General features: G+C 48.0%; 1 pseudogene across 1 annotated transcript; it reads right to left on the reverse strand.

Moving 5' to 3' along the window:
* Positions 1-6,635: 6,635 nt before the first annotated feature.
* On the reverse strand, positions 6,636-7,146 carry LOC311633152 (large ribosomal subunit protein eL20-like; annotated as a pseudogene). The gene has a single exon. The product of its transcript is annotated as a large ribosomal subunit protein eL20-like (transcript).
* Between the last annotated feature and the right edge of the window lie 2,016 nt (positions 7,147-9,162).

Raw genomic sequence — 9,162 nt, forward strand, 5'->3', positions numbered from 1 at the left:
ATGGATGAGCTTCCGCCTTGTCTGTGACATTGTGTGTGTCTGTCTTCCTGGCTTGCCTCAGATACTCAAAGGGCCTGTGACATCCCCAAAGCTTAAACACTCCTTGTCAATGTAACCCCTTCATTTTCCAGGTGAGGAAATGGAGCCCTAGAGAGTCAGGGTGACTCACTGGGCCCCACAACTAGTTAACTGCCATCCTGGGCAAAGGAGGAGAAGAGAATGTCTATCAGGAGAGCAGGGGTGCTGGGAGCTGGCCCAGGGTGGAAACAGAGGAGAGGGCGGGAGGGAAAGAAAGAAAAGCCCAGAATTGCCCAGGGATTAACCATCTGTGTGTTTCTAGGGGCCACGCCCCTCCGTCCCTCCCCACCAGGTTATCTGATCCCCCTCTCCAGGTATTGTTCAAGTACTTTCCCAGGAAAGGACTGGGCTGGACTGGGCCAATGGGGGTGGGCAGCACAAGGAGGGGGAGGGAGAGAGCTAGAAAGTAGTACCAAGTTGAGAGAGAGGGAGCAAAAAGGGCAGAGAGAGCGAGCAAATGGTAGAGAGTGAGCCCGGGGGTGTATAAGGTGGGCACGCCCTCCTTCGCGTTTCAAGAAGTCCACCCTTGGCCTTGGGGCTGGCACAGAGGTAGAGGGAGGCTGAGGGTCTCCATCAGGGTTTTCTTGAGGGCAGTTTCAGGCATATAACGTGAAGGTTGAACGTGCGTTAATACAGGGCTTGGTGGCTGGTCTTGGGGCTTGCTGTTAATGCTCCCTTTAGCCCTCCACTCCACCATCTCTCCTTTCCCTGACATTACTGACTTTGAAATTACATATTCTGGCAGCAGGAAGGGACCTTTTGGGCCAGCGAACCCAGTGGTTTTCCAAAGGTACTCTGATGGGCCTCAGAGATGCCACAAGGCAAGCAGGTAAGGGAGCGGCTGAAGGGCCCCTCGCCCTCCAGGGCAACCAGAGGGCACAGCTGCCACTGGCGGGCAGCACTTGTAACATATACTGGGGAAGGAGTTCCCTGGCGATAAGCTCCCTGCCCTCAACCCCTGATTTTATAGAGGGGAAACCAAGGCTGGGACTTAGTGATAGGTAATCCAGAGCTGAGCCTCAGGTCAGGCCTCCCAACCCCCAGGCCAATCATCTGGTCTCTCCTTGCTTCCTGGGATCAGCAAGAGAAGGAAAAGCCTTGCTGAGGAGAAGGAATTGCCTGTGTGGCCTGTGAGGTCAGGGAAAGGCGATCTGGGAGCCCCAGGAGGGATAGCAGCTCTCCCACAGCCACAGTAGAATCCTGCATTGTGGGTTGTGCCTTCTGCTCTTGCCTAGGGCGAGGGTGAGAGGCAGGGAGGCAGGAGCCTGCCTATTTTAGACTATGGAGGTTTAACCTTTTTGCTCCTCCAGCCCAGGGGTGTGGGGATGATTCTGTGTCCTTGACAGCCTGGTGGGAAGCTCCGGTAAGCCAGTCTCTCTCTTTCTTCCAAGGCTGAGTAGACAGATGAAAGCTGGCCCTGGCCGCTGAGCTGAGTGCTCTGAGCAGAGGTGGCATCTGGACAGCTGTGAAGGCCTTGTTTGCATATATGCAAATGAACTCTGGCTCCTCTCTTTCCCAGCATCATCCAGGCAGACACAGGTGCTGTTGGAAGAGTTCCAAATCCTGCATCAACATTAGGTTTTTTTGGTCTCACAATATGAAATTTCCTTTGAACTCCTTCCAAGACCCTGAGACTTTTCCCAGTTCCCACCTCCACCCCTGCTAATCATGTTAGCTTCCCAAACCCTAGGAATTAGAGCTGAAGAACAGGATTGGAGATAGCCAGGGGCAGTGGGCAGAGTTCAACCAGGGCAGACAGGAGGTTCTAGGTTCTGTGCTGGCTCTGCCACCAGTTCAGTGTTGGCTGGGATGAGCCATCTAACCTCTCCTCCCTACAATGCCCCTGATGGGCATCGAACAAAGAAAAGGGCTGAAGGTCCCTCCCAGCTCCAACAGTCTGCACATATTTGTGAACCCCCATGCTTTAAGGTTCTTTGCCTGTAAATAACAGGCACCCACTCAAGGCCACTAAATTGCAACAGGGAAACATTTAGGAGGACATAAGAGTGTCTCAAAAACACATGAGTGATGATGGGTAGATTCAGAAGAGGAGGAAAAGTAGAATGTGGAGAGCTGTCTGGTTCCTCCGTCTCTTCTCTCAACTCCTTTCTGGGCAACTATTTTAACCTCAGTCTGTCCCAAGACTGATTTTTCTCTGCTCCTCTGTGTTCTCAGTAGTGAAGACATGAGTATCTTACCATAGCTCATCCAGCAAAAGTGACCCAGACAGAGAGAAAGAGTCAAATGTCTGTCAGGGGTCTGATTTCATACTCCGGGGGGAGAACATCTATTGGTTTGGCTGGAGTCAGGTGACCACCAGTGGTCCAATCAGCCCTGGCCAGGAGATTGGGGACACTTGGTTTCTCTGAGGCCCATAGCCTGACTTCGGGAGAAGATTTTGGGTTCTGAGCTGATACCCAAGGAGTCCATTGTTCCTCATATGAATGTTTTAGAGAATTCAAGCCATATCAGAACTCAGGAGAGATAATTAAGTTTAAAAGCCATCACTGATGACTTTCCATAAACGTAAGCAACCTAAGCAGCACAGAATGGGTGGAACCTAGATGTAAGGATTTGCATTTGTGTGGTCACAGTGATGATGGAAAAGAGGAAAGGCAGGCATAATTGATCACTTCCCAGCCTCTCCCAACACCCTACTAAATATCAGAGTGACCTTTAAAGAAGGCAGAGGCCATCAATTAAACAAACAGATGCCTTGATGGAAAATAGAAGTGTAAGCACCGGCACCATCTCATAATTTACTCGTGGCAAATCAACCTTGTTCACTTGGTGGGCTGTTCTCCATCTACATTAAAAAAAAAAAAAAAAAAAAAAAAAAAAAAAAGGAAATTCATCACCACAGTGTGAGGACCTTCATGAGACCTGCTAAACACTAAAATAGATTACAGAGAAAGGTTTCACATCTCTTTCGTGGGGTTAACACTTAAAAAAAAAAATCAAGAGGTTGCATATGCATCTGTCTTGAACGATTGAGCCAATGTCTTTGGAGATGCAGGGGGGATGGATGAGAAGACCTTTGGACAGTTCCTGCCATCTTTTAATTCCAGGATCCAGATGTGGTGATTGCATCTGCATGCTCACGCTCATGATTAAACTATATATACAAGTTGCTTTAATACAGACAGAAAAATACACTGAACCATAGTTCCAGTGACCCGAGGATGTGTGTGACATATTCAGCAACGCTGGGCCCGGGATTAATGTTGCTAAGGTCAACGTGGCCATTTTGGGCACACGGTGGGTAATCTTTCATAAGGGTTCACCACTCTCCTGTATCTTAGTTCATCTCTAATGGACTGGCAGAGAGAGATGGTTATTAGAAAATAAAATGCACTTAAAGTCCCCCCATGAATCATTTATGGAAGACACCATGCTTAGCAAAGACGATGAAAATATGGCTGTTAAGGGGCATCACAGTCTCTATTTCTGGATGGCTTTCAAGCATGTCTACTGATCACAGAATCAGGCCTGGACACACCGGAAGGATTGAAGCCTTCAGGGTGGAAGGTAAAAGGTGTGGGCAGAGGCTGAGCCCAAGGAGGCGGCCTTCAGAAGCCACCATGTGGAACCCATACTGTGAGGTTCCCTGGCCTTACTTTCCTTCATATTCCCACGATAGGCCAGGGGAGGAAGATGTCATCTGAAGAGGCAATTAATAGGACAGAACTGAGGTTTGGGCAATTAACTTTTAAATATGCAAGCCATTCACGAGAGAGAGGAAGTGGTTTTGTCTTAGCACAGCCGATGAAAGATGGTGAGATGATATCAAGGCTTTTGGGTAACCAGCAAAAAGTTTTTAAATCCCCACTCTGCCCACACTCAGAGTATCAGAGCTGTGACAGCCTAATGATAGGGGCCTCAGGAGCCTGAAGGAGGAGAGAATTGGTGCTCTCTGGGTCAACTATAAATAGAACTTGTTAAGATTGTTCTAGAAGGCTGGGGGAAGCAATCAGCTGACTAAAGAACTGTGCAGGCGTTTGCCCAAGGGTACTGTTTGACCTACGCTTGTGTTTTCTTTACACCTCAATAACTGAGGGGAAATGGATTTGCTTCTTGCAGGTGTCTTTGAATTGGTGGACCTCGTGCAGCAGAGGTGGTGTGGGGAAGAGGAAGTGAGGCCTGCATTTGGGGGCAGGAGGACCTGCTTTAAAACTGAATTTGAGTTGTTGGATCCTGGATAGGTCACTTTGCCTGCACCGAATCCTGCCCTATTATGAGGATTAATAGAGATAGAAAAAAAGAAGCTTGTAGAAGGACAAACTAGTCTCCCAGGGAAGTTAGGAGATCTTGGTTCTGGTCCCACCTCCACCACTAACTGGGTCTGTTATTGCAGAATGAGGGGTACACCCCACACTCCCTGAATGACACGGCTTCCTTGGAAGTTCTGACTCAGAAGAGGTGGGATGGGCCCAGGAATTTTTCCTTGTCACTGGAGATGTTTGGGAGACACTAGATTGGATTACTGTCTTCTGAACATATCAGATCATGGAGGTTCTAGGGCAGATGCAAGAATACAATCTTCCAGCACCTCTGGCAATGAGGCCCAGAGAGCTGCATTTGTAACCAGCGTATCAGGTGATTCAGATGATCAGGAACGCTGGGCAAACAGGAATCCAAATGATCTTTAAGGCTTGGCTGAGGTGGCTTGGTGGCTGAGTGTCGATCAATAGGAGGTCAAGTTTCAATTTCTGGTTGGGGCACGTGCCCAGGTTGTGGGCTCAATCCCCAGTGCAGGGCATGCAGGAGGCAGCTGATCAATGAGTCTCTCTCATCACTGATGTTTCTATATCTCTCCCTTCTCTGAAATCAATAAAAACATATTTTAAAAAATGTTCTTTAGGGTTAAAGTCTAAGACTATTTCCATTCTGTTGTTCCTCTAAGATGCGTAGGTCTGGTCATATTGTGTGCCAAAGTAGGAAGCACCGCTATCTAGTTGATAAATGGTTGGTGTCCCCAACTTTCCTTAGGGTCTTAATCCAGCCTCCTTGCTTGGTTTCTTTCCCACCTCTGCATGATCCAGTCAGCAAAGGGTTAACACCCACCGAGGAGGTCTCCAATCAGCCCTTCTTCTGGCAACCAGTATCTCTTGGGAAGGCTGAGAACAGCTGAGTCACCAGGCCTCCTGGGTCTTGGACTATAGTTCAGGAATTGGAAGGCTACCCTTGAGGGCTGGATGGCTTATTGCTTCCTTTGAATGCTTTCTTCAGCCGCCTATACCAGTGGGTGGGGAGGAAGTCCTGCTTGGCTTTGGAGAACAGTGGATTCCGTGGCAGGAGTGATGTGGACTTTGAACAATCAAGACCCCTGAGATAGAAACATAAAGCAATGGTATTTCCATTGTCCCTTTCAATGTTTTTGTGGAGGTAAGATCTTACCTTCCCCTTGGATGAAAATGCAAGCGGTTCTATGACTTTTCTGTTCCCTCTTAGATGATAAAAATTCCTGCAGTCATCTAAGTCACCAGACACCATGGCAACCCAGAAATCAGGATGCCCAGGCCCATGCAATAACCCAAACTAGACAACTCGGGGCTACTGTGGGCAGGAAGCCTGTGGTTGGTGAAGGGATTTCTTCATTCTCAGTTCCTCCTTCTCGAACTCCCCAGTCAGATTTTGAGTTGGAGCCAGCAGAGAAGAGAGGAGAGGGACAGGGTGGCTCTTCTTTGACCAGCAGTAGGGAAGGTGGATATTCTTTCTTCGGTGTGTTTGTGTCTATAGGAGGCTCCCTATCACCAGGACCCTCCCCTCAGCTCTCTTGTCCAGGGCGGTCACTCTCATTACAGCACTCTTCTCACAGCTCATAGGACCATTTCAGACAAGGCCTACTGTGACCACACCTGCTTTCTCTTGCAAGATTGGCTCACATCTGATCCAAGGGAAACACACAGGCTTCCCTGCCCAGACACATGCTGGGAGTTTGTAAGTTAGTCCCAAAGCTGCAGAAAGCTCCTTCCCGCCAGCCCATCTCTCCTGATGATTACATTTCCAGGCTAATCTAAGAACACAGGTCCACTGTATCCCACCCCTCTCCCCTGCCAATCACAGGGAGATGTACCAAGCTTTCTGAATCCTCTTGAGATGAGGGCCTGGGACCTCTCACCACCCTCTTGGAAGGGATAAAGCTCACAGTACAATCATTTCCCCCAAATAAACCTTCTCTACAAACTGTCCCTACCTGTCTCTAAAAGCCAGACCATTTTATACCCTCAACATGGGTGAAGGTATGAAGTTAGAAATCTGTGACAAATCTTTGGCTCTTACCTTGAAATTTTGCATCTTCTCTGACACCAAATCGAAATGCCATGTTTATTGCATCATGATGCCTCGGGTGAAACTTTCAATTTTACTAATCTTGTTATATTTACTTTGGTCTTGATGCAATTGCAAGTGGAGACAGGAACTGTGAAGGAACTTTAGAGGCCTGGAATGCAAACCATTGTGCATCCATGCCATGCATTTCTCCCTCCCTCCCTTCCTTCCCATGGTGTTTCCAAGAAGTTTACTTGGGCAGACCAGGGGACAGGGAGGCTCTGTGTCTAAAAGAAGGTGTTGAGCCTCTTGGTAGTGAAGCATGGCTCGCCCTGGTGATGAAGGGCGTGGTGACTTAATCTTGGAGTCGTGGAACTGCTTGACTGCTGGTCGGTGGCACTCGCTGGCTGCAGTCTCCTCCACCTTCATGATCTTGATTGAGCGGGCACGGTGCCAGGCCCCCATGTCTCGGTAGCACCAGGTGATGGCATCCCAGGTGGTCAGGTCCCGCACTCCCAGTACATGTAGCGGGTGCCACTGTGGGAGTCATAGTTCAGCCAGATGCCAAAGCTCTTCACCCGAAGGGGGGATTTTCAGACACCTGCCCAGAGTAGACGATTTCCTCTGAAGACTTCTTCATCTTCTTTATTTGAGACACAAAGTACCAGAAGCGGAATGTGGCCACGACATGGTTAGGTGCAAAGATGCACCTGTGATAGAGGGGTGGTGTGTGGCATTTGGAGGTGGGCAGGCAGCACCCACCACCATCTACTCTCACAGAGTGCCAGAGGCCTTCATGGAGTTCTCTGTGAGTTTGCTGCCACCCACAAAAGCCACGCCATGCATTTCATATTGTTGACAGTCTCTTGGGAGCCAGCAAATCTGGCTGGGATCATCAGAAAGTCTTGGGGAATGGACTTGGCCAGAAAACACACTGGCAACATCCCAGCCTTCCCTTGGAGAGCCTTGCCAGAGAAGCTCAGGTACTCTATACTTTTCTCCCTATTGGCTTCTCGCTTCCCGTGGGAAGACTGATTAAGGTTGGCTCACCTGGAGTCAGGTGTGGTTGGATGGTAAAGAACCCAGGTATTGGTTGCTATTCATCCTTGTCTCAGGCATTTGGAGGACTCTCACTTCCTGTGGCTGGGGAGGAAGAGGGGAACTGGCTGCCCAGGGCCTCTGTGGGGAGTAGGTGGCAGAAGGGGAGAGCGGGCACTGAGGAAATGGGAGGAAGAGCAGGAGGGCCTGGCCTGGATGGGATACCTATCTCTTCAGGCTCCATGTTTCCTTTGCTGGAGCTCTGGGCACGTTTTCCATCTGTTTTCATATGTGGGTGTTTATCCTTTTCAGCAAACTGATCTGCCACAGAACAGATCTGCTGGCACCCTGCACTTCCAGTGCTCACACAGCCTTGGCAGGACACAGGGCACAGAATGTGGAGAGAGTGACTGAAGGCTCCATTAGAAGCAGTCACCTCATTTACATTTAGGTCCGTTAATGCCACCTGTGTTCATGGAGGGTGTTTTTGGTGTCAGCACCACACACAGGCATTACATTATTATTCTGGTCTGAAGCCAATGGAGAGATCAAATTTAGTTCTCCAGCCCAAACTGCTTTAATATGCTCATTATGAAAAAATATAGTGGGGGGAGGGGGTAAAAAGGAAAGATAAGATGAAAAAAAAAATCATCCATAATTTCAGCACCAAGATAGTTACTAATAATATTTCCTAAAATCTCTCTACTTGTATGCATATTGTTTTAAATCATTGGATTCATTTGTATATTCAATTTTGTTTCCTTTGCCTCCTTCCCACTATAATTTAAAATTTGTTCCTAAACATTATTCTTTATATAACATTTTTTTCCCCTCTTTATAAAAATAACGGATGCTCATTGTGGAAAATGGAAGAGTTTAAAGAGACTAAATAGCATCATATAACTTCCACCCACATGTAGTTATATTTCCTTCAAGTCTTTTTTCTATGAATTTATTTGTATATGTTTTACAATACTGGCAACCATATACCATGTTCTTTTAAATTATTTTATTTAAAAAGTTTAATGAAATAATGTGCACATGTTTACATAAAAATGGTGTGTAGAATTCATAGGGTGCAAAGTAGTGATGTTGTCACCCCCCCTTGTATCCCCAGTTCTGATCCTCAGAGGCAGCTACTATGAGATTAGCCCTTCTGGTGTTTTCTTTATATATATATTTGAGCATCGGGCCTCTAGTGTGTGTGTGTGTGTGTGTGTGTGTGTGTGTGTGTGTGTGTATGAGGCCCGATGCTCTAAAATCTGTGCAAGAGTAGGCTTTCCTTCCCCAGCTGCCGGCACTGGCTTCCCTCCAGCACCTGGTACCAAGGCTTCCCTCTGGCCTCCCACAGGCACCTGGGACCTGGGGTGGCTCCCTCCAGCCCCCGCTTCATCAGGAAGGATGTCCAAATGATGTCTGGAAGTATATTAGCCTTTTAATATATATAATTGATTTCAGAGAGGAAAGATGAGAAGAGAGCGACAGAAACATCAATGATGACAGAGAATCATTGATTAGCTGCCTCCTGCACGTCCCCTCTCCCTCCCCCCTTCACTCCCCCCCCCTCCCAACTGGGGATAGAGCCCATAACCCAGGCTTGTGCCCAGACCAGGAATCAAACTGTGACCTTGGTCCTTAGGTCAATGCTCAACCACTGAGCCATGCTGGCTGGGCCTTTCTGGCATTTTCTTTTGGTGTTCATGTCAGCCTGTATCTCCACTTGATTTGGGTGTACCACTATTTCCTGTTCCTCAATGTTAGACATCATCCACTAGA

Source organism: Pipistrellus hanaki (assembly GCF_964339955.1).
Source record: "Pipistrellus hanaki genome assembly, chromosome: 1".
Taxonomy (NCBI): domain Eukaryota; kingdom Metazoa; phylum Chordata; class Mammalia; order Chiroptera; family Vespertilionidae; genus Pipistrellus; species Pipistrellus hanaki.